Raw genomic sequence first — 25,657 nt, 5'->3', positions numbered from 1 at the left:
AGTGTGTACCATGTTAATTATTTATGTCATCTGTCTATCACGCTGAATTATAACTTCCTGCTTTCTAGTCTCTGTCAACTAGACATTGTCTTCTTAGTCACACTGGCAGCTTCACCTTCAATCTGTACTTTTAGCATGCTGCACAGTACTTGGTACAGCATAGCTCCCAATAAATTTTTGTGGAGGGAATGAGTAAGCAAGCAAATTAAATTTCCCTTCAAATTCCAGAATGCAACCAAAATTTTTCAACTGAAGTGCAGGATGCACCAACACATAGATATAAGTAGGAACGAGAATTCAAACTCTTCGTATTTTTAGAGATATTTTGAGAGAAAAATTAAAATGGTGTAACAAATATGAAGATATTGTTCCTATTAACACATTGGCTCTCAACTATTAAGACTGAATTCCAGTTGCCTTATCTCTGTTCTGCCTACAGATTTTTCCATAGATGTTGACTTTATGCTGTGGTTGGCAATTTTTGGTGGTTTGATTATTTCCAGTAGGTATTGTCTTTCCAGGGAAAACCTGTTTTACAGACGTAAGCATACACATGATTTTTACCCCTCCTGAGGGGGCAAAATTCACTTTCAAAACATTGAGAAAAATTTGAATCTCCTAGCTGCCTGTGGGTAGGCTTCAGTTTCCATTCCTTCCAGGTGGCTTTCTTCCACCAGAGCTGTGGATAGATGGGAAGCTCCCATGTCATATTCCGGGATACATAGCAGAGTATGCCTTTTGGCTCCTAAGTGTATTTGAAGGCTTCAGGCCTTTTGGGCATGAGGGCTTCATCTTGAATCCTTACTTGGGCATCAAAATCCATGGTCCAATCTCACTAATTTAAATCTCTGTTGGGAAACCATATACCCACCTTGATTTCAGCTCTGCGCTGACTGCGTTCCTGCCTCATTGGTAGCAACTGACAACTTTCTTAACATTTTTATTACTTGAGCTCAACCATATGATATTTAATAATTTTTATCTCTATAGTATTTTTATGTATTTGATGCAGAAGTGCACTCTGCCATGCTCAACATGGATTCACCTTTGTATTCCCAATGCCTTCTCAAAGGTGGACCACAGTTGCTCAAATATTTGTTGCATTAATTATTTGTAAGTGAATAAAGCAGATGTGAACACCTGAGGTACTGATGTTTGTTAGAAGGGTGGAGAATAAGCACCCATCAAACTTGTATGATCAGGAAAAAGGAAATAATTAGAAAGAATAAAGGGAAATACGACAGTATAAAAAAAGCAGACAACAAAGTATTAAGGAATAACTTCTGTGATTTGCAAAATTTGGCCTGAGACCCGACTTGTATAGGGAAATAAAAGAGAAGTCATCATTCTGACCCCAGGACCTTAATTTTGCCATGTTGATACATCACTTATTTTATTATATTAAGCTCCCTTCTGTAGCTCTTCACAAAATAAACACTAGAAAAATTCTGCCAAAAACGAAGGAAGATGTCATCGAAAATAAATAGTGAAAATGCCATCTAATGCAAATTTCTGGTAGCAAATTCCTCTCTTTGATACCCCCAGCTTCACAAATTTGGATCATACTGTGGATGTATAATATTTTTGGCAATAATGCCAGTTTTCTCCCAAACAAAAACTATGTGTTCACTGCTTTCCAGATGTACAACTCCCTCTGGTTAATTCTCACAAAAATGGCTTTCATTGTTCAAAAAAAAAAAAAAAAACAATTTGAACAAGTTTCTTTGTGTCTTTATTGTTTCATTTGATAAAAGCCAGTTTATCTACTTAGCACATACATTGCTTTCTCACAGTACCTTGTGGCAGCCTAGCTATTTTTTTTTTTTAATCTGCATTTGCTAAATTTAGTATGAACGGTAGGATAATCCTTGCTAGGAAAGTGGATTATAAAGATAAAAGAAAGAAGCATTAAGTTCTTTCCCCAACCAGTTCCAAATGTGCCTTTATGCCTATAATATCCCATAAACACCAGGGCAATTGCGCCAGCTGCTCTTGACTCTCGGAGGGCATGATATTTCCTCTCATTCTGGCACCAGCCACCACCCCAAAGGAAAGAAACTCTCACAAGCCAGAAGTAGACAGGCGGAGCTTTCACCAGGACTATCGATAAACACTAGGACCTGATAGCTCTCTGCTGACAGTGTATTCCTATAAAAATTAAAAAGTAAAATATAAAAAGATACTAAATCCAGGCATAAAAACAGGCTTTTGGATTTTTTTTTCATTATATTCTTCTGATATTTAATAAGTGTGACATCCAGAACTCTTGGCAGTGATACATTAAATGGAAGTAAGGTTAAAAAAAAAAGGTGGGGGGGGAGAGATTTGATTCCCTGGTTAATACATGGTCAGCTCACTTCTATTAGCATGTGTATTTTCTTTTGTGTTATTGTATTTTCATACAGCTGAAAACAATCTATTTGCTCATGTGAAAGTAAGAAACACCATTCAAATACCATAGCATATGAGGTATACATCATGCTTTATAATCTGGTTTTATTTCATTCTATCAAATGGTGAGATTAGACATTTTCTTACTCTTGAACACAAAGACAAAACTGCACTCCCAAGAAAGACTAAGAAGTGCTGTCCTGAGGAGAATCATCATCCCAACAGTCTTGAACCCTGGCCACAAATTACTACATTACTGTTTGATTTTGAAAAAAATAAAAATAATAATAGCTAACAAATGAAGGATAAAAAAGGAGTGCTTCCTCATCCCAAGCTTGAGCTACTAGATAATGATCATACAAAGGGGTATCCATATATCATGGCAAGACTCCTACATGTATTCACCTCAACTTGTTGCCAAATTCCCATCACATCCCCCACCTTATTCTTCAGTGAAAGCCTGAGGCTGGCTACGTGCTGGAGAAAGGCAGAAAATCCCCACCCACTGACTCCTCATCCAACATCATGAGACCCTATTCACCTCTCTAGAACAGGCAGATGAAGCTTGGGAAAAATTTTCACAAGAAACCTTGATTTTAATCTTACCCTGATACTTAAGATCAAATAAGATTTGATGTTTGGTATTTAATTTTTTTTAAACCTCTGCTTTTACTTCTTTTTTAAAAATATTTTATTTATTTATTTGAGAGAGAGGCAGTAAGAGAGAGTATGAGCGAGGAGAAGGTCAGAGAGAGAGGCAGACTCCCCGTGGATCTGGGAGCCCTATGCGGGACTGGATCCTGGGACTCCAGAATCATGACCTGAGCTGAAAGCAGTCACTTAACCAACTGAGCCACCCAGGCACCCCCCTCTGCTTTTTCATCTGCAAAATGCGAATACTGTAATATAAAATACTCTCTGTCATTTCTTCCTCAATGCTTTTTGCCAGAGTAAGGTGAAATACTATGTGTGAGAACCTTTTCAAGATTGTTTACAAAAGTGAGATTTTCCTATTTCTGGAAGGTTTATATTTGGCATATACCACTGACATCTAGAACTGCCTATGTGCCAGATGCTGTTCTAAGTGATTTAAGTATTCAACACATTTAATCCTTACAATGGCCATGAAGTAGAGATAATTATTGTCCCTATTTGACAGATCAGTAAACTGAGACACTAAGAGACTAAGTAAATCATCCGTGTTGTTAATCCTTACATTAGACCAAAGTTTTATAGATACCACTGACTGAACTGGTACAATACTTGTGCTGAGACAAGCAGACTGGAGTCTGAAGAGGTTTAGCTATACCATTGTGAAATGTAAGTCCTCAAAATAAAATACCAGCCAATCTTAAGGTGAAGTTAGAATAGAGACTTCAAATGTCTGAATTGTCTATATGGAAACAATGGAGATCAGCCATAGAAGGACAAAGATTAATGATAATAACCTGCTCTTGAATGGCCCATGACTGTGTAAGATTGGACTTTTATGCCATAATCACTTTGTTAGTGTTATTTTCATAGTCCATGGAAACAGCAGCAGGAAAAAAGGGTGGTGAAGGAAAATTTGGAAAATCCTAACTCACCACATTCTAGGAGTAGGATGATAAAATGGAAAGGTTACCAATAAAATTGTCTGAGCAGGGGAAGGTTGGGAACAGGAAGAAATACGCATTACTAAATTGTTCACATAATCTGGAAGGAGGACTCAAAGAATGCATTAGACTCATTCTATCTACTTTGTGCTCTTTGACTAGAACAGTAAGTCCTTAGGAGCTGATCATAAGTAATAATGGCAACAATAGCACTTTTATGGGAAGGCAGAAATTTGGATGCATTTATGGGGTGTATCATGGGGTGTCTGTTCCTTCCTTCAGCTTTTTTCCCCTTTTTCTTAGACATTCTATTGTTACTTCTCACTTAACGACTACCGAATTGCAAAACATTAGTTCCCAGCATTCATGTCAGTTTCCAGAGAAACAGATGACTTTCTTTTTTGGCCACAGATAATGGCATTTTTTTTTAATCCATTGTTGAATAACAAATTGTACCAAAGCTTAATGGCTTAAAAAACAACTTTTATTATCTCACTGTTTCTGTGGGTCAGGAATCTGGACACACTTAGTTGGGTACCTCCGGCTCAGGGCTTCTTACAAGATTGCAGTCAAGGTGTTATCCAGGATTTTAGTCATTTCAAGGTTCAACTGAGGAAAGATCTGCTTCCCAGCTCACTCCCATGATCATGAGCAGGGTTTATTTCTTTGCAGGTTGTTAGACTGAGAGTCTCAGTTCCTTGTTTGCTATTGGCTAGAGGCTGCCCTCAATTCATTGCCACATCACCTTTTTATATCACAGGTTTTTTTCTTGTTGTTGTTTTGTTTCTATCACAGCTCAAATATGACAACTTTCTGGGAAACAGCTTGAACATGAGTGTCTTCTAGATTTGGCCCTTCGCTTGTGAGATTTAGAGGGTTGGTAGTTTCACGTATTGGTAAAATAAAAGGTTAAAATAAAAACAGTGGAAAGTGATAGCTAACCTCGAGTGCCCAAGGTCTTTGGAAACTAGAAGGTCAAGGAAATGAGAGTCCATATATCTGGGGTATCTTTCATGTAAATGTTGAAATCATTACAATTGTTGACAGGAGTCGGAGTGCACAGAAAATCATGAGAATCAAAAAGTAAGGTTCACAAATTTCAGATAGGGTAGCAACATGACGTGGGAAGCCAGGAAAATCCTTGATCTCACTGGGGACATAGATTATGTGGAGTGTAAGAGATTAAGCTCTCTGCTTGGGTATACTTGGGAAGAAGGGGCGACTGCTAGGGAGGCTCAGATTATTCCAGTCAAGGAGGTGGAAGGCTATATTCCTTGCAGCTGTTGTGAATAGAGAGGAGTGTCTTTTTTTTCTTTAATATTTTAAAAAAATTATTTATAAACATATAACGTATTATTAGCCCCAGGGATATAGGTCTGTGACTCACCAAAGCACAAACCCTCCCCAATGTAGAGAGGTGTGTCTTTATCATAAAATATGAACTCTGGAATTGTTTGAATAAGTGGCCAACTTGATTAAAAAAAAAAAAAAGCTATAGTAAATGTACCTCCTTCCATAATTTTCCCTATATCTCGTATCTCCCTCCGGGAAAATCTCACACACACTCTTTTACCTCAGGCATTGTTTTCTAGAGAACCCAAGCCAAGACAAAAGGAAAGGGAAATTTACAACACTTTTATCTAAAAGAAGAATCTATACAATTATACTACATAGCAGTATATTTTTAACAAACTCTTATCAAACAAAAAATTTAAGTTACAAATATCCTGTTTCTAGCAATTACCATCACCACCACCACCATCATCAGTCTCTCTGCCTGAGACTTACAAAATGGAAACAGACCACATGATTTAATTGTGGGACACCTGCAAAAAAAGACCAAGGCCAGCCTACAGGTGGGAATGAAGATGTTTATTTTCACACAATTGACATTGATTCATTAAAGTTATGAACATTTCTTTCCCTTTAAATTTGCATATTCTGCCTAGCAGTCCCCAAGGTTACTAGAAGTTTTTTAAGATATCTCAATATTCTCTGTATAAAAAATTGGGAGCTGATTCTTTTTTTTTTATGAGGAGAAACTTAAAAAAATTATAATAATGAGTTGATAATGTATAATAAGGGAAAAATTATAGTTTGGAGCATGTATAGATTCTTGCCGTAAAAATTTTCTACAAACTGGATGGCTTAAAACAACAGGAACATACTCTCTCACTTGTCTGGAAGCTAAGTCTAAAAATCAAGGTGTTAGGAAGAATTCTACAAAAGAATTCTTCCTTGCCTCTGCCTAGCTTCTGGTGGTTGCAGACAATCACTGCCATTCCTTGGCTCATAGCTGCGTCACTCCAATATCTACCCCTGCTTTCACATGTTCTCTTTCCTTTGTGTGTGTCTTTCTGTCTCCAAATCTTCCTTCCCTTACAAAATGTCCAGCCATCCAACTTGGGGCCTAGTCTGATCTTATTTTAACTTGATTATATCTTCAAGACCCTATTTCCAAATAAGGTCGCATTCACAGGGACCAGGGTATAGGACTTTAACGTAGCCTACTGAGGGAACATAATTCAACCCACTATAGATAATTATCAAATAATTCTTAGACTTTCAACTCTAATTTCCATAAGCGAAATTACTTACTAAAAGAAGGGTGAAGTAATGAACCTTGGATATTTCTTATTCAGTTAAACTACCAAATCTCATGACTGAGAAGCAACTGAAAAGAATTTATTTCCTCAACCCCAGTTGTTAGTTCTTTTTCATGAAGTTATTCAGCCCTTAATTGTGATATACTCACTCTTTAGAAAGTGTTATGCAATTAATGACTAAATGCATATGAACGAATTTAGATTAGACATATCCTACCCTCGGTGATATTTCTGCGGTGCTTTGCTCTTTACACTTCTGGGTTGAAAACACTGTAGGGGGCTGAGCAACGGAGGAAAACAGAGAGAAGAAGGGCAATACATCAGAGTTGTTTTCCCACTTCAAGTGACTTGACTCAAAGCTTTCCCACCAGCTCGGGGTTGTCTGGGGTGGAATGCTTAGCATCCAAACAACGTGCAAATGCATACTGTGAAACAATACTCAGCCTCCTTCCCATAAATACCACTGGGAAGAAAGAAAAGGGTGTTTTTTCCACGTTGTCAAATGACTTCTGTCACAAAGGATGTGTGAAAGCAAACAGGTTTTTTTCCCCGCTGGCCTCATCACTGCAAATATGTGCTGCCATGTAGACCACCTTCTCCGGTCTATAAAATATAAGACCTCTGAATAGAGCTGCTATGCACAGAAAGTACAAAGGGCAAAATGCATGTAATGTCTTCTCACATGGCCAACTGAAACACATATTAGTTGTTTTATTTTTTTAAAAGAAGCTACCATCTTGGGGCGCCTGGGTGGCTCAGTGGTTTAAAGCTTCTGCCTTCAGCTCAAGTCATGATCTCAGGGTCCTGGTATCGAGCCCCACATCGGGCTCTCTGCTCCGCGGGGAGCCTGCTTCCTCCTCTCTCTCTGCCTGCCTCTCTGCCTACTTGTGATCTCTATTAAATAAATAAATAAAATCTTTAAAAAAGAAAAAAAAAAGAAGCTACCATCTTTCATTATTTTTTAAGCTATTGGGAACAATAATTCCTGGGGAAATATCAATGTGGAGTTTGAAATAAACAATGTGTATGTTTATACAAAAACATAATTAAGAACCAATCTTAGATATTTTCATCTTTAACTATCTTTTTCTCTTTGATGACAAATTTTTCTTACTTTTTTTAAATTATAGACTATTTTTCCTTTTGAAATTTTGACATGACCGATTTCAATGTCATGAGGCTATCTTTAGAACTTAATATATGAATACCTGATGTGATTCCTACTGTTCTTCTTCATCACATTTTCATCACCGTAGTATCTCCCCAGATCCCATTTAATTCACTGATGCATCCAATGTAGTTATGTTCTCACAGGTAGCCTTGGCCAGATTTCTCCCATCATTAGTCCATTTTGTCAGCCAGCATTATCACAAACTATGCAAATAAGTCATAATGAACTTTCACCATGCCATTTCTCAACTGATACTCTTCTCCCAATACACTAAATTCAATTTCCCATTAGCTTTCAAACCAGCCACTAGTAACTCAACACTCCCCCTCATGAGTATTTTCGGAGCACACATGATTACCTAGAAGCAGTTATTTTGTCCTCAATGGTCCTGTCTGAAGCACTTTTCTCCAACAATTTCTGAACCTAAAAATCAAAGCCCTTTCAGATCATTCTTCTGTATACAACTTGCCTACACTATCTCAGCTTCAGTTTCTTTATCTGTAAAATGAGTGGTAGAAATAATTATTATAATCGAATTTATGTCTTTTGTGGTCTTTTAAACTTGGAATTAAGTGCTATTTTAAATTAATCATATGGAAAACTCAGGAAAAAATTCGATTTAATATAAGAACATACTGCTTCATCTCCTTATTTATAATCTGTTTGCAAGTAAAAAATCATATTAAAATAAATTTAAAAAGTAAAAATATGACTTCACCAAAAACAGATGTTTTGAGAGCTTTTGCTTACACTCTGAGCTCCACTACTGCTGGCATATTGTTGAGAGTGAACTATTCAGTTTAAATTTTAAGTTAAAACAAGTCAGTGATTTTTGCTAGCAATAATTCATGAGTGATGAGCTATTTTATTTTTAAAGAGTGAAGTGGAAATTAATCATCTGATTAGACAGAATCTTGACAAGAATGTTGGTGGTATACTGTAATGTGTAAAATAAGAAAATCTACAACATTATTTTCTTCTTTTCCTTTTTTGACTATGTGAAAAAGAGAAACCAGAAGCTCTTAAAGCAGAAGTGATAAGAGGAAGGGTGCTGATCTTTTGACTGAAGACATGTATAATGTGGGAAATACAACAAATAAATAAAAATACAACAAAAACTATCATTATTAGCACAATGGCTTAAATAAATATTTAAAGTATATATGCATGATGTAAGACCTTTTGGCAACTAAACTAAATATGATGTTTTTACTTCAAGATAATCTGAAACTAGAAAGCCAGTCCCAAGATGATTTAGTTTTAATATAAGATTAAGGGTAATAAGAAGTCAGTTTATATCTGGGATATATGAAGTAGGTCAGATTAAAGGTAATGATAAAGAAGTGAAAAATATTCATTTCTATATATTTACTAAAAAGAGATGGATATTTCTATATAGAATTATTTCCTTAATTGTAACATTAAGTTCAACTGTTTAAAACATTAATTTTTTAGTACAAAAGAATGGGTAATTTATCAATTTGCCTCTCAGCAACATCTCTCTTAAATTTTGTTTAGTATGCTGGTGACCACTCAAGATATTAAACTTTAATTCATTTATTCAGTCAATTATATTGATTTAAGAAATTTTTGTTTGCCTAGATGTTGTCATTAAATTTTGAAGGATGAAGAGATAAATATTTATTATCTATTAATGTGCATGACATTTTGCTAACCACTATGGAATATTTGTCTTTGTGAGAGCTTGCAATTCTCTAGATCCATGGTGTTATGGGCTGAGTTGTGTCCTCCACAAATCCTATGTTGAAACCCTAACCCCTACTACCTCAGAATGTGGCTGTATTTGGAGATAGAACCATTAAAGAAGTGATTAAGTTAAAAATGAGGCTCCTGGGTGGGTCTTAATCCAATCTGACTGATGTCTTTATAGGATGAAGGAATTTGGACACCCAATAGGACATCAAGGATGTCTGTGCACAAATAAAAGAGAGTGAAGATGCAGTAAGAAGGTGGCCATTTACAAGCCAAGGACAGAAGCCTCACAAGAAACCAAACATGCTAACACCTTGACCTTGGACTTCTTGTCTCCAGGACTGTGAGAAAATAAATTTCTGCTGTTTAAGCCCCATAGTCTGTGCCATTTTTGCTATGACAGCCCTAGAAGACTAATACATACAGGTAAAAGCCTGAAGCAACTCCTAGGAGTTGCTTCAGAAAGCTGCCAATTTAGAACAGGGCATTGTCAAGGTCTAGATAGAAGGAATGATTGCACCAAAAGATATCTGCACAGATACTCCTGTTTCGGCTTTCCTGGTGGCCCGCTGTTCTTTTATAAGGATATGCTCCTGGTGACCCGCTGTTCTATTATAAGGATATTCTATTATAAGGGAAGGGAAGGTCTACCTGTCCTGGCTTATCTCTGCTCTTTCTAGATACCAGCTCTGTTTCCACGAGTTTGATTCTCCAGGCAATACATAGGGTCTCCCTGGGCAGCCAGACTTCAGTAGGCATCACTACTGAGAGCTAATCTTGCTGAACTTTAAACGGTCCCAATGAGCTACCTATCCACCAGCTGCTCTGTGCTTCCCAGAGCCAAGGCTGGAGAGAGGTGCCTTGCATTGGCATGACCCTGGACGTAGGTGCTTCCTGGGCTTTTGCACCTTTGACATTTCACTCTCCTCCCCCGAATTCCAGGCCTGCTGGTACCACACACTTCCTGCACATTCTTTAATCCAGGTCCTTGGCATTCCCTCAGAACATATATAGTCTGGTTGTGGGTACATAAGAGAGATTTATAGGTGATTAAAAGCATATATAGAGACCTTGAAAATAAGGGTCAAATGAATAAGTGAGTTCTTCAGGAGTTGAAGGGAAACTTTGCTCAACCTTGATGTTATAAAAATAGCTTCATAACACAAGGAACTTGAAGAATAGAATTTTAAAAATGCCTAAAAGGTGGAATCTTCAAAACCAACCCTTGAGGAGAAGGATTCTAAGTACCACAATATCTAATTCAAAAATTTCAGAGAAAACCCTGGTTTCAAGCCTGGCTCTGCCACTTACCAGCTCTGTAACATGGAGCAAATTACAGCCTCTCTGAACCTCTATTTCCTCTTGGGTTTATTTAGATGATTAGAAATAACCCATGTAAAATGACTTACTTCGTGCCAGGCAAATGGCCTGGACTCATTAAATGGTTCTACACTTATTATCATTGTTTCTTGATTAATGCAAATCTAACCACCATCATCTCAGCAGGCCTCATTTTAGCACTCACATGACGGACATCAGAAATCAAAATTGACCTTAGCAATGATTTAGTCCAGTCTCCTCCTTTTTCAGAGAAAATTAATGCCCAGAGAAATTAAATGACTAGCCCCAGGTTAGAGAGCCAGTTGGTGGCAGTGACAGTGTCAGCCACAGAGCATAGGATTTCTTACCCACGTTCAGAATACTTTTCATTTCAGAGAATTTCTTTAATAGCAGTACACATATCTTAGTAAATACACGTTTTTATATGTATACTAATTATATACTGTCGTTGAACTGAAATAAATGGCATAATTATTGAATTGGAGAACTGAGGTAGTACTGCGCATTTATACTCAGGACATGCCAACGTACAGAGTAATTGAGGGTTCTTGACTGTCTAACAGATCTCATCTTTATCATAAGCCCTGACCCTGCCAAAGAGGGACAGAGTTTATGGTGGAAATTTTAACTGGCTAATTAATAATATCTCAGACTCTGGATTAAATGTGTTTCCCGGAAAGTGCTTTGTGCTCCAACTGCCACACACAAGGGTCAAAATGGCAAATGGGAACATAAAGAGGGGACAGACGGGGACCTCCTGCCTTTGCAGAGGTGGAGGAAAGACCTGGGACTCCTGGGCTGATCCCTGGGTTCTCTAGATCCTCCCAGGTGTCAGCTGAGGATGGCTGGTCCATCCCCAGGATTCTTGCACGATGTTCTGAGGTACAGCATAAACTTGTGACTTGTTCTCTTAGACACTTCAGGTCTTGATGGTCCTCTCCTTTTATTTTCAAAAATATACCTTCTCCACCCCCATGTGGTGCCCGATTCGGTTATTTGTGCTCTGGCTTCTGCACCATGATCACCTGCCTCTTGTAAGGAAAGCTATAGGTCGGCCTCCAAACTCTGGGCTCAGCTACCTTCCATCTCCTCCATGGTGCATGCGGGCACTTCTGAGTCCTAACCATGTCCCACAAAACAAGGGCAGCTCTGGGCATTTTTTTCAGATACCCTCTCTGCTTAATTCTGCCATTTTCTCAGATACTCTGTCTGCTTAATGCTGCCAAGTCTTCATTTTTTTCTGTGCCATGTCTGACCCATGTTACTATAAATACCACAGTGTAGAGGTTGTCTTTTCAGAGTTCAAAATAGAAGTGGGCAAAACCCCTTCTGATTTGTCTTTCCCCTCAATTAACTCCACACCTCTGACTGGGATTTCACAATAGCTGGTGAAAGCTATGACCCTTTTGTCACACTCTGCTTTTTTCTCCACCTTGGTGTCTGTCTTTCTTCCCAGACTTCATTGGATCATAAGGAACTCTCATGACCCCTTCCCTTCAGTCTACTTCAAACTCTTCTTCTGACATAATTTCTTGTGCCTTCTCTGCACTTTGGATATTAAATACCTGCGATTTGAGTCATATAGGTTAGGATCTCGATAGTGGAGTTTCAGGAATCTAGGAACTAGTGTTTAATTAGGACAAATAATATTACTACTTGTGTCAAAAATTGCTTAAAACCCCTCAGATTTTTCTTTTCACTTGGAATAAAATACAAACTTTCTACTATAACCTGAGGGCCTCATATCCTCCCTCCCCTCCACCTTCCAACCTCATTTCAATGCTCTCCTTCTTGGTCACTCACCCCAAACACATGCATTATATCCAGGAAGCTGGTGCCCCATTCAAAGTCTTTTTTTCTCATTCTCTTTTCTGGATCTTTGCAGACCCAGCTTCTTCTCTTTTAGGTCTCAGCTTAAAAGTCACCTCTCCAAAGGGAATTCTCTGAGCTTCTTACAGAAAACTTTGGAAATAAATACTCATTGCCTCCAGACATTTGTTGCTAGCACAGGGCCTTGATTATATCCCTCATAGTACTTAAGACAATTTCAAACTATTTTGCTCACTAGTATGTTTGTTTTACCATTTCTCCATAGGATAGAAAGCATATGGTACCAGACAGTGTGTGCCTTGCCTGTTCACCATTTATCCCTGGAACGAAATAGTGTCTGGAGCTTAGTAGATACTCAATAAGGAAGGAATTAATGAATTAATGTATATATGTTGATGTGCAAGGAGTCATCATAAAGCTGGCATTTCCTTATATGCTAGATTGTTTATACTTTTCAGAATATTATCAAGTCCATAATACAGAATTATCGCACAAAACCCGCAAAATCCCGAGAATTTTTTACCTAAGGATGAGTTTTCAAAAAAAAGACTATAAATGACATGTATTAAAAAAAGAAAAACCTTAGACTTTAACTATATTTCAAACTAACATCTTACTATCTGATTACCTAATCCATTTTATTGCTACTTATTTTGCAATATTTCCATTCTCCATTGTGCTTTCTTTTATATAAAACATCTGTTATCACAGTTGCACAAACTTGAACATACTCTTAATAAATGACAGTTACAGCTGACCTTTGAACAACAGGGGTCTGAACTGTGCAGGACCAGTTAAATGCAGATCTTTTTCAATGAGTACAGCACAGCATTATAAATGTATTTTCTCTTCCTTAGAATTTTCTTACTAACATGTTCTTTTCTCTAGTTTACTTGATTTTTAGAATATAGCCTATAATACATATACCATACAAAATATGCATAATCAACTGTTTATGTTATTGGTAACCCTTCATTTCAAAAGTAGGCTATTTGTAGTTAAGTTTTGGGGGGACTCAAGAGTTAAGCAAGGACTTCTCACTATGTAGGAGATGGCACCCCTAACCGCTACATTGTTCAAGGGTCAACTACAATCAAATGTCTGTTTCTCATATTACAAACACATGCGGAAGCACATTTATGGAATTTTTACTAAGGACTAAATTTACACTAAAATGGTACAAGGATTGATCACTCTTATATAGGGAGCCAGAAGCTGTAATAAAGGACAATAATCACCTGATGTTGTTGGTACCTTGTAGTGAATTCCATCAAAGCGTTTATTTGTTTTGTTTCAGTTAAAGCTGGTAGAAAAATGACTGAGCAATGGCCGTTTCTTCATTATTTCCTTTTTCCTCTTTTCTTCCTCTAGGACACAACAGAAACATGTTATTAAAATACCAATTATATTATTCAACTTAAATATACATAAAGATAAACTCACAAGGAACCAGATTTAATAGAATTTTGTAACTCAGCTTACATTGTAATTTTCATTTAATTGTCCATTATTCAGAATTAAACCTCTGTTTTTCTGCTATAGCTCAATTACCTACTTAGAAAGTCATTTTGTTGTATGGCAGAAACTATTCATTTCTATACATTTTTTTAAATTAACCATTGCTTCATGTGGGTTCTAGATTTACAGTCTGAATCTTGAAACAATAGATTTTACATATGTTGGGTTAGATTGGAGGTTAATGATTTTAATTTCTCAGTTATAATTTGGCTTCCTCAGTGCAAGTTTCTATGGTATTTTATACCAGTGTTTTTCTGTGCCTATATCCTCTCTCCACACCTAAAAAATTAAAAATCAAATCTTAATTTTACCTTTGTTCCCTGCATGATTCAACAGAATTGAAATTTAAACAAAGAAAACCCATACTGAGACAGAGGCTGTCCTTATTCTGTAACAATATTTATTCATTAAGAAAATGCATTATGCCTCTGCCTTTTATTTCTAAGAGTTTATTCATTTACCACAATCTTATTTGAAAAGCAGAATATGCAGGTTTTAATTTTTTAATTATAAACATAATTGGTTATTTAAATTTTATTTTTTCCATACTGATTAAAAACTTTGCTTTTTTTCCTTTCAAAATGTATAAACATATTTATTTTAAGAATAATACATGGAGGGACGCCTGGGTGGCTCAGTTGGTTAAGCAGCTGCCTTCAGCTCAGGTCATGATCCCAGCGTCCTGGAATCGAGTCCCACATCGGGCTCCTTGCTTGGCGGGGAGCCTGCTTCTCCCTCTGCCTCTGCCTGCTATTCTGTCTGCCTGTGCTTGTTCTCTCCCTCTCTCTCTCTCTGATAAATAAATAAAATCTTTAAAAAAAAAAAAAAGAATAATACATGGATTGTTCATTTCTTCACAGTCTCCCATAGCCAATTTAACTGGAAGATAAGTCATATTACCTGCTTTCAATGAATGTACAAACTATGGCATATATAGGTTAATTTTCTAGGTTTTTCTTTTATCCATGTCTTTTGCACAGTACATTATAAATTTTATACATTGTAGAAAATTAGTTTTTAATAGTTTTTGCTTCATGATTTCTTTAATTCTCATAAAATATTGACAGATAAATGGAGAGTAGTCAAAATGTCTGATTGTTTTGTATTTGGAAGATTTTCTTTAAAGGAAATTAAAATTGCTGAATATATTTTAGCTCTAATGCTAAAATGCTATTATGTTAGTAATGTTCCATACTTTATAAATGTTTTCATATGATTAATTAACTCTTTAATTATAACACAGGTAGTTATTTTGTTCCCTAACTAAATAATTGAGACATTGACTTGTGAGGTTAGATTCACCTTTTTACTCTCAGTCTCTATATGAAGTTAGTGAAAATCTGATTATATTTTATTTTTTGTCACTAGTTTTTGCCTTCTCCTCTTTTTTCCTTCTTTCTCCTTTTTTTTTTTTTTAAAATTCTCCTCCTCCTCCTTTCTCTTTGCCCCCTCTCCCATTTTTTTTCTTGGTACCATTTACAGTGAAGAAAACAACACCTCTGTATAAACACCTGTGCTATTCTTACACTTGGTCTTGTGTATGGAGTAATCCCTACTGGGTTATCATTATTGCTTTAGTTCTCTGTATGAAGAGTTTGTTTGCTTGTTTATCCAGCTACATTTTAACTAGGTAAAAGTTAATGATGGATTTTAATAATTAAAATGTATTTAATTGCATCTATGTCCCCAAATTTTGGAGATTTATTGCTATTTTTGATGGAGCCATACAAAATTGTTAAGGCAAGTTTTATAAAGATAGATTATAAAAATTTCAAATTTCCATCGAGGAATTAAATTAATACTTCTATATTAATTAAGTATATTAATTAAGTATATTAAGTATATAAAGAAAAAGCCAAAGTTCTTCCCTTATCATCTTTAATTATTCACACAAAAAGCTGGTAAGTGTATGCTTCTATAATAATTTTAAATAAGTATATATTTATATATTATATATTTTATGTAATTTATATTTATATAAATATATGTTTATATTCATATACTTTGCACATATAAATAAATTTTTAAATATATATACCTGTACAAATATAAACACATAAATATATATGTATATCCATATATATTTTTTCTTATTTTAGAAATTTATTTTTTAAGTAGGCTCCACAACCTGGGTGGAGCTCAAAACAGGGTTCAAATACACAAACCTGAGATCAAGACCTCAACTAAGACCAAGAGTCAGATGCTTAACCGACTGAGCCACACAGGTGCCCTAACACATACGTATATATAGTTTTAAGAAAAAAGTGGATCATAAAATACAGACTGTTTTAAATGAATATTTTTATATGAATATAATATTCTTAAATAAATATTTTTTCATAGATATCTATATTTTAAAATTGTTTAAAAAGCAAGTGCTTAGATGAGTACTATAGGTATAATAATAAGTGATATAGATATGACATTCGTATTATTGAAATTATATGCTTTTTATCTTTACAAAATGGAGGAGCAAAGCAAAACCAAAAACCTAAGCATGTTTTAGGTGAAATCAATTAAATTGCAATGGGAAATCTATTTGAAATCCAAAATTTGTTACTTTGGGGGCTTAGTTTCTTCATTTGATAAATATGGGATGAGGTGAGAAGACCTGGGTCTGGTTGATGTCTGATAATCTGTAATGATAGTGCTTTATAATACTGTAATAAAGGTTACACACACAATAATAGTAATAGTGGAATAAGTGACTTGTACTGTATTAATTAAAATAACATTTTAACTAATGTTACCCAAATTAGCTATATTCTCAAGAAGATAGAACTCTATTTTTCTTTCATATACAGACTTAAGCTGTGTGGTAGCTTAATCCTCAAAGTTGTTAGGGGTCTAGGATCCTTCTATTTCAGTGTCCTGCCAACCTGAACAGTAGCTTTCATTTCATGGTCCAAAAAGGCTATTCTAGCTTCTGCTGTCATGGCCATATTCTAGCCAGTCAGATGAACAAGATGGGAAATGGAATGCAGTCTCATACCTTTTAAAAGCATTGTCCAGAAGTGGCATACACTTCTAATCTATTCCGTTAGCCAGACCTTTTTCACCTGGTTATACCTAACTTCAGGCAAAGATTTGATACAAAGTATTTCTGTGTGTTTAGCAAAAAATTGTATTGCATAAAAAATGATATGAGGGGATATGAGGGACAACTAACATTTCTTTCACATATTGACATTAAAAATTAGCTTATCCTCTTTCACCCTGGCAATTTATCTCTTATGTCAATTATAATTTGACTGTTTTCATCCTTTGTGTATGCCACCACTCTCCCACTATCATTAGTAAAAAGGGCATAATAGAATTATCATGCCTTTCCTACTCCTCTTGGTTGAACCACTTAACTCAATTTTCTCTGAGTTTTTCCACCCGTTAAATACTGAGCACAATGTGTGCTAATTCTGGAGAAGGGCATAGAAAACTAATTCATAAAAAATAAAGACAATTACAAATACTAAGTAATTTGATGGATGATATGCTTAAAGTAAATAATTATAGACCCCAATTATTTATTGTCTACTATGAACCAGGCACTCTCTTAGATCCTTTAAATATATCTTATTTAATTTAGTCTCCACAACAATCAACCATATGGTTCATTTCATAGTCTCTCTATTTCAGAGTTGAGGAAAATGAGGCTCAGGAGAGGTTTGATGATTTACCCACAATGTCACTTTTTTTTTTTTAAAGATTTTATTTCCTTATTACAGAGCGGGGAGAGAGAGAGAGAGAGCACAAGAGTGCAATAGCAGTGGGAAGGAGAAGCAGACTCCCCACCGCGAAGGGAGTCCAATGCAAGGCTCGATCCCCAGGATGCCTGGATCATGACCTGAATTGAAGGTAGACACATGACCGACAGGCACCTCCGCAATAACACTTTCACCATGTTCAGGCTTTGCTATTTCAAGCTTTTAGCATTTCTGTTCTTTTACACTTTTGAATAAATGGCTAGAATATCCATCTGAACTGGTTTAGTGTAGTGAGTTACATAGTATGTAATGTAATAACTACATAGTATGTCATAACTAAATATTTCTAAGATTGATGATATTTTCTAAGACTGATGATATTAAAATCAAATACTTTGGTTCCTTCTTCTGAAGGTCATCCTTGTCACACCATTTGTGTCCTCCTCTAATGACTGACAAGTCATACTGTTTGAAGTCCACTGCACTCATCTTTAACTTGAATTGGCGCCCATCTTAGTACACCCCTTTGCAAAATCAGCATTGAAACCCAAGGATACTTCAGCATGTTGTCAGTCTGGTTCAGTGAATGTTGGGGCCTATAAAGACATGGAGGTTGAATTCTCATTTCTGTAGAGTTTTACCTTGTAAGTTGGGCAATGTGCACTGACATGGAAACCCAGAGACGGTTTCATCATGGCTAATGACAGTGTACCTAGCTGGTAGGTAATTGTAGGCCTTCAACCTCCAGTATTCCATTCTTCATGAGACTAATGTTTATTCAGAAAAATAAATATAAGGTCTATGACACCTTTAAATTCATGCTTGAATGTGTTCTGACCACTGATGAATGACGATAGCTGTTTCATGCCTTGCTAAACATACTTGGTTTTCACAAGCAATAGCTTCTGAAAGGAGGAATATTCACATTGGATGCCAAAAAAGTATACATATTAATTTTGCAAACTGTAGCTCAAACTTGAGTCTTCTTCTTCAGGGAATGATGATAGTTTTGCAATCCAATCTTGACTCTCATAAGTGCTGAGCAGCTGGGGACAGGGGTGTTTTCTCTACATCCAATTCTGCACTATGCTTGGGTTTTGTTTCTGACAAGAAAGCTAAAGACTGAGGCCTGTGGGCCCTTTTAAGGACCCTGTGAGATAATGTACTTTTTTTTTTTCAAGATTTCATTTATTTATTTATTTAGGTATTTATATATGGGGTATGGGCAGAAGGAGAGAGAAAGAATCTCAAGCAGATTCCACACTAAGTACAGAGCCTGACATAGGCTTGATCCCCCGATCCATGAGATCATGTCCTGAGTCAAAACCAAAAGCCAGATGCTTAACCAATTGAGCCACCCGGTACCCCAAGATAATGTACTTTAAAAAACTCCTTTTCTGTTTAAAATAATCACAGTGGACTTTCTTTCTTATTTGCAAGAACCTTGAAAATACAGCCGTGAAATCTGATTTAAATGTTCAGAAAGTGAGTTTCATCCATTCATTAGATCAGATTTTACTATTCCATTTATTAATCTTCTTTGCCTTTCTTGAGTAAATAATTGCCTCATTTAAGATATTTATTGAGCTTAACTTCATGCATGCCATTGTGGGGGAGGGTAAAGATAAATACATTAGATAGGGACCCTGCTCGCAAGGAATTTGTGCCAGGTTGATTCAACCCTGCTAAAAAACAGAAAGTGGCCAGTGCTCTGGAAAAGGTGCAGAGGTACTTTGGTAATGAAGTTTCAGAGGAAAGAGAGTGATTTGGTATGGCAAAAGAGAGTTGCATTTTTCAGAGATGAGATATCTTAGGAGATGGAACTGAAAGTTTGGAAAAATTTGGACAAGAAGATGAAGATATAAGTATCTCTTGGATAGAGAAGGCATGAAGGGGAGAAAATATGTGGCATATATGAGTAACAGGCATACCTAGTTTTAATGCAGCAGGAATGGACCCAAAAAGAAACAAAACAGAAAGGCCAGATCCGAGAGCATTCAGTTTAGGCAATGGCATTTTGACTTTAATTTGTAGAGCAAAGAGAACTCTTGGAAGATTTTGACAAGGGAGTATTTTGAAAAGATATTCTTCCATATATTTATTGGCTTAACTTAGATGTAATTCATATATCCTATCAGTTATCAATTTAAAATGCAAAATCTATTTTTTTGTATCCACAATGATTTGTAGTTTTCACATTATAGATTTTGCACCTTTGTTAAATTTTTCCTTAGCATTTTATTTTTTGGTGACATTATTAATGAAATTATTTCTCAATTTCATTTTGGATTGTTTATTATAAGTATATAGAAATGCTATGGCCTCAGGGCGCCTGGGTGGCACCATTGGTTAAACATCTGATTCTTGGTTTCAGCTCAGGTCCTGATCTCAGGGGCGTGATCTCAGAGTCTTGAGATCAAGCCCTACCTTGGGCTCCATTCTCAGTGTACACCCTGCTTCAGATTCTATCTCCCTCTTCCTCTGTCCCTTCCACTTGTGTGCTCGCTCTCTCTCTCTCTCAAATAAATAAATAAATCTTAAAAAAATAAACCAAAACTTTAAAAAAGAAATGCAATGACCTCAAAATGAATTAAAGAACCGAATGTAAGACCTGAAACCATAAAACTCCTAGAAGAAAACAGGCAATAAAATAAGCCCCTTGATATCAGTTTTGGCAATGATTTTTTTTTTTATTATTTAACACCAAAACCAAAGGCAACAAAACCAAAACAAGTAAGACTATACCAAACTAGAAAGCTTCTGCACAACAAAGGGAACCATCAAGAAAATGAAAAAGCAAACTATTAAATGGGACAAAATATTCACAAATCATATATCTTATTAGGGGTTAATACCCCTAAAATATAAAGAACTCATACAACTTAAGAGTAAAAAAAGTCCAATTAAAAATGAGCAGAAGATCTGAACATTTTTCTGAAGACACACAAATGGCCAATAGATACATGAAAGGATGCTTAACATCACAAATCATCAGGGAAATACAAATCAAAACCACAATTACATATCATCTCAAACCTGTTAAAATGACTATTATCAAAAAGAAATAACAGGTATTGGCAAGGCTGTGGAGAAAAAAGAACATTTGTGCACTCTTCATAGGAATGTAAATTGGTGCAGTCATATGAACAGCACACAGCTCCCTCAAAAAATTAAAAGCAAAACTACTATATGATTCTGCAATTCCACTTCTGAGTATTTACCCAAAGAAAATGAAAACACCAACTAAAAAAGACATATGCACCCCCATGTTTATTGCAGCACTACTTACAATAGCTAAGATGATAAAAGCAACCTAAATATATGCATAAAGAAATGGAATATTATTCAACCATAAAAAATAAGCAAATCTCAGAGAATAAATTTTAAAAGTACTCATCACAAGGAAAAAAAGTTTTTGTAACTATGTGTGGTAAAGGATGTTAACTAGATTTATTGTAGTAATTATTTCACAATATATACAAATAATGCATCATTACACCTGAAACTAATATAATGTTACATGTTAATTATACCTAAAAAAAAAAAAGAAAAAAAAAAAAGAAAAGGAAGGCAGGAAGACAGGAAGGAAGGAAGGAAAAAAAGGAGGACATTTTATCCTTTAGGATGACATGGAGGGAACTTGAGGGCATTCAGCTAAGCGAAGTAAGTGAAACAGAGAAAGAAAAATACTGTATGATCTTGCTTATATGTGGTCTGAAAGAACCCAAACAACAACAACGAAAAAAAAACTGACCTTGTAGATAAAGAGAAGAGACTGGTGGCTGCTGAAGATTAGAGGGGGAGGGATCAGGAGGCAAAATAGGTGAAGGAAGTTAACCTTCCAGCTAGAAAATAAACACTAATGGGGGATATACATACAGCATAGTAACTAGAGTTAAAACTGTATGACATATGAAAGTTGCTAAGGGAATAGATCTTAAAAGATTTTATCACAAAGGAAAAAATACAATGGATTTTGTGCATTCGTCTTGGATCTTGAAACCCTGCTGAGCTCATTTATTAGTGAATAATTTTTTTAGTGCTTTCCTTAGCATTTTCTACCAATGAGATCATGTCATCTGCAAATAGAGATATTTTTATTTTTTTCCTTTCCAGTATGGATTTCCTCTCTTTTTCTTGCCAATTTCTCCAACTAAACTTTCAATAAAAGATTGAATAAAAGTAGCAAGAATAAACTTGTAAACTTGCTGCTCCTTTTTTTCAGCATTAAGCTTGATGGCAATTGTTTGTTGTTCCATAGATGCTATTTTGTTAGGTGGAGGAAGTTCTCTTCTCCTCTTAGTTTTTTTGTTTTGTTTTGTTTTTTGAGTATATTTATTATGAAAGTTCTTCTGATATTTGTATATGCAAGGGATTGGAAATTGACAATACTGAAGCTATTATGCAAAAATCAAGGCGAAAGGTGATGATGGTCTAAATTAGAGCACAAAATACAGCACAGCTATCGAGGAGAGGGATGTTGAAGAAATACAAATACTACGGAGTGGTGACTGAGCTGACAAGGTGAAATACTCCCTCGGTACCTGAGGATGGTAAACATAGAACATGGTGACGAAGAGTCTGGCTTAAAATCTCCAACTGGACTCTCATCGTTATGGGAACTTAACCAAGCAGCTCAGCCTCTTGTGGCCTCATTTTCTAAACTACAGAATCTAGATAAAGAGAACAGCCTTGCAGATTTTCTGTGAATATCAAATGCATCCTCAGTAAAGTCTTTTAAACAATGGCTGTCCCCGAGTGTTACCTGCAATTATCATTATTTCAAAAGAACCTATTTTTCCCCTTAGTTTATGAACAAATACAAATATGTAGTCATCAAATTGGTATTTTCCAGCCAAAAAGTAAACATAGAAATAATTTTCTACTCACAATGAAATGGAAAATGCATTGACTTCATTGGTGCAAAACATTATTTATCATAGGTTAGGTAGGGAACACATCTTTTGAAATGATATATTCACATTTTAAGGGCAACAGCCTGTTTCCCTATTCAAAACCATGACTATTGATGAGCAGACAGCACAAAATGAAGAAAGATTAGAAATGTTTAGAAATGGGTATCCAGTTAATATATATAAAATTTGTCTTTATATAGTAAAAATGCATATGAAATAAATCTAGTCAAATACAACCACAGCTAAATTGTCTCACACTTGCCTAAGACTGCACACACCTGCTAAGCAAAAGGAATAAAATGTTTTCTTTCTAGGAAACTACTGCAGTTAATTACTTCAAAATATTTTATATTTGAGCTTTTCTTTATCAAGTCCAGAGTAGCATTTAATTAGAACATAGAAAATGGTGATACCATGGATTATTTTATTTAAAATGGCTACAATTAATCCTTATCGCAACCTCTGTGTTCATATAGTTGCTTAATAATGTAGAATAATTCTTTAATACATACATTTGAACATTATTATGAAATCATAGTTTATGAAGTGGACTAAATCAAGCCTATAATGGCCAGAAGAAATATGGCACCATGTAAAATAAGATTCCGTTTACTTATTTATACTTCGCCTTGATAAGAGTGTAACTTGTTTTCATCTCAAACTTACAGGGATTAAAACCTTGGCAAATGTTTTCACCGATAGGTCAAACTTTGCCTTTTAAGAGAGAGTTTAATACTCTTAAACATCACCAGTTTTACTCTAGTCTGGAAAATTTAAATAAACAAAGTAGCATATTAAATGAACTTGTTTATGCGGTATACTTTTTATCTAATGATATTGCATCTGAAAAGAATACACAATACCATAGAATGTATAATTGTGGTGTTTCAAGTTCCAAATTATAGTTAATAAAATTTTACAACAGGAATACTGAGAATAAAGAATAAGTGAGTATTACTATTAGAAATAAAATGAATAAAAATAATTTAATTTTCTACAAGCAGTTATATTTAGGTTTTAAGAACTTAAAATAAGTCTCATTAAAAAAACCAGTCCTCGGGGTACATGGGTGGTTCAGTTGGTTAAGTGTCTTTGGTTCAGGTTGATCCTGGGATCCTGGGATGGAACTCCACATGAGGATTCCTGATCACTGTGGAGCCTGCTTCTCTCTCTCCCATTGCCTCTCCCCATGCTCAAGCACACACTCTCTCTCTCAAATAAATAAATAAAATCTTTTTAAAAAATCCTCTATGTTTGGGAATCTGTATTATAAAAATAGAGACAATGACAGGGATATATGTTCAAAATTGCCTAGGGTCACCTGGGTGGTTTAGTGGTTTAAAGCTTTTGCCTTCAGCTCAGGTCATGATCCCAGAGTTCTGGGAGAGAGCCCATCGGGCTCTCTGCTCAGCAGGGAGCCTGCTTCCTCCTCTCTCTGCCTGCCTCTCTGCCTACTTGTCAGTCTGTCAAATAAATAAATAAAATCTTTAAAAAGAGAAACTGTCTAGGGGCGCCTGGGTGGTTCAGTGGGTTAAAGCCTCTGCCTTTGGCTCAGGTCATGGTCCTGGGGTCTTGGGATGGAGGCCCACATCAGGCTCTCTGCTCAGCAGGGAGCCTGCTTCCCTTCCTTTCTCTCTGCCTGCTCTCTGCCTAATTGTAATCTCTGTCTGTCAAATAAATAAATAAAATATTTTAAAAAAACTGCCTAGAAATTCCACTATGAAAAAGAATATTTTATGTATTTACAATAAATATGCTTTAAATGTACTCATATATAAATATCTATAACATATAAAAGTTGAAATTAGCCTATATAGTTGATTTGAACAATGTGGGGTTAGAGCGCCAACCTCCTGCACAAAGAACCATATATAACTTTGATTCCCCCAAAACCTAACTACCAATAGCCTACTGTTAACTGGACACCATATTGATAACATAAACAGTCGATTAACACATATTTTATGTTACATGTATTATACACTGTATTCTGACCGTAAAACTAAAGAGAAGAAAATGTAATTAAGGAAATCATAAGGAAGAGAAAATAAATTATAGTATTGTACTATATTTATTGAAAAAAATCCACAAGTGAACCCATATAGTTCAAACCTGTGTTGTTCAAGGGTCAACAGTATACCCCAAAATAGGGACTTCATAGCACAACAGGAAGACGAAATATTTAGCAACTACTCAATAATAGTTTATTTGAGGAAATTTCTCTGGCTTATGAAATGATTCACAGTATAAAGTAAAAAGGAAACACAAAATTCTATTTCCTATTTTAATTTATAATATTCATATATTTTTAATCTGCATGTTTTCTTAGTTATGATTAGCTATAACAAATCTTTTTCTCTGGGTCCCAAGACTCTTCAAGCAAATATAATGTTATAAGGTAAAGTTTTTAGTCCGTAGACACTCAACTAAAGAATTTCAAGCCCAGGAATCTTCCATTTTAAATTGATTTAGCAATTTGGTTACTATATAACCAGCTAAATGTAAAGACCAGCACAAATTTAGACATGTAAAAATGCTGATTGGCTTTTTGCTTTGTTTTAGGATTGCTGTTGCTATGAAATTCACAGCTCCTGGATCACCTTGGATGTGATCAAGGAGTCCATTTCATGTGGCCGGCCACTCTTGACCGGTGTAAGAAATAAATCCGGCTGTCCTCATCAAATGGAAGACCCTAGGATCATCTTTCTATAATAATAAAAAACAAAAGAGTCTGCACTGACCCCTGGGCTCAAGACACCACCTTTATGCCTAGACCTGCTGATATAAATACAGCTCCTTCTTCAGTCAAACAAATAAGCATGCAGCTCCTTCTGCTGTGCCATTAGTAAAAAAGGCTAGGATTAGTCAGTCCAAG

General features: G+C 35.6%; 1 long non-coding RNA gene across 1 annotated transcript in view; it reads right to left on the bottom strand.

Annotated features, from left to right (window-relative positions):
* Positions 1-7,735: 7,735 nt before the first annotated feature.
* The window catches only part of LOC106006004, a 149,628-nt gene continuing 131,706 nt past the window's right edge, over positions 7,736-25,657 (bottom strand). The window contains exons 4-5 of the long non-coding RNA XR_001179791.2: positions 13,886-14,014; positions 7,736-7,966 (exon numbers count right to left, since the gene is read on the bottom strand). This is a non-coding gene — a long non-coding RNA (uncharacterized LOC106006004). The remainder of the gene's footprint in view (positions 7,967-13,885; positions 14,015-25,657) is intronic.

The sequence above is a fragment of the Mustela putorius genome, unplaced genomic scaffold (genome assembly GCF_011764305.1).
Source record: "Mustela putorius furo isolate JIRA1106 unplaced genomic scaffold, ASM1176430v1.1 tig00003834_pilon_pilon_pilon, whole genome shotgun sequence".
NCBI classification, from domain to species: domain Eukaryota; kingdom Metazoa; phylum Chordata; class Mammalia; order Carnivora; family Mustelidae; genus Mustela; species Mustela putorius.
Note: the sequence above shows the minus strand (reverse complement) of the source record. Positions and strands in the feature narration are given on the sequence as shown.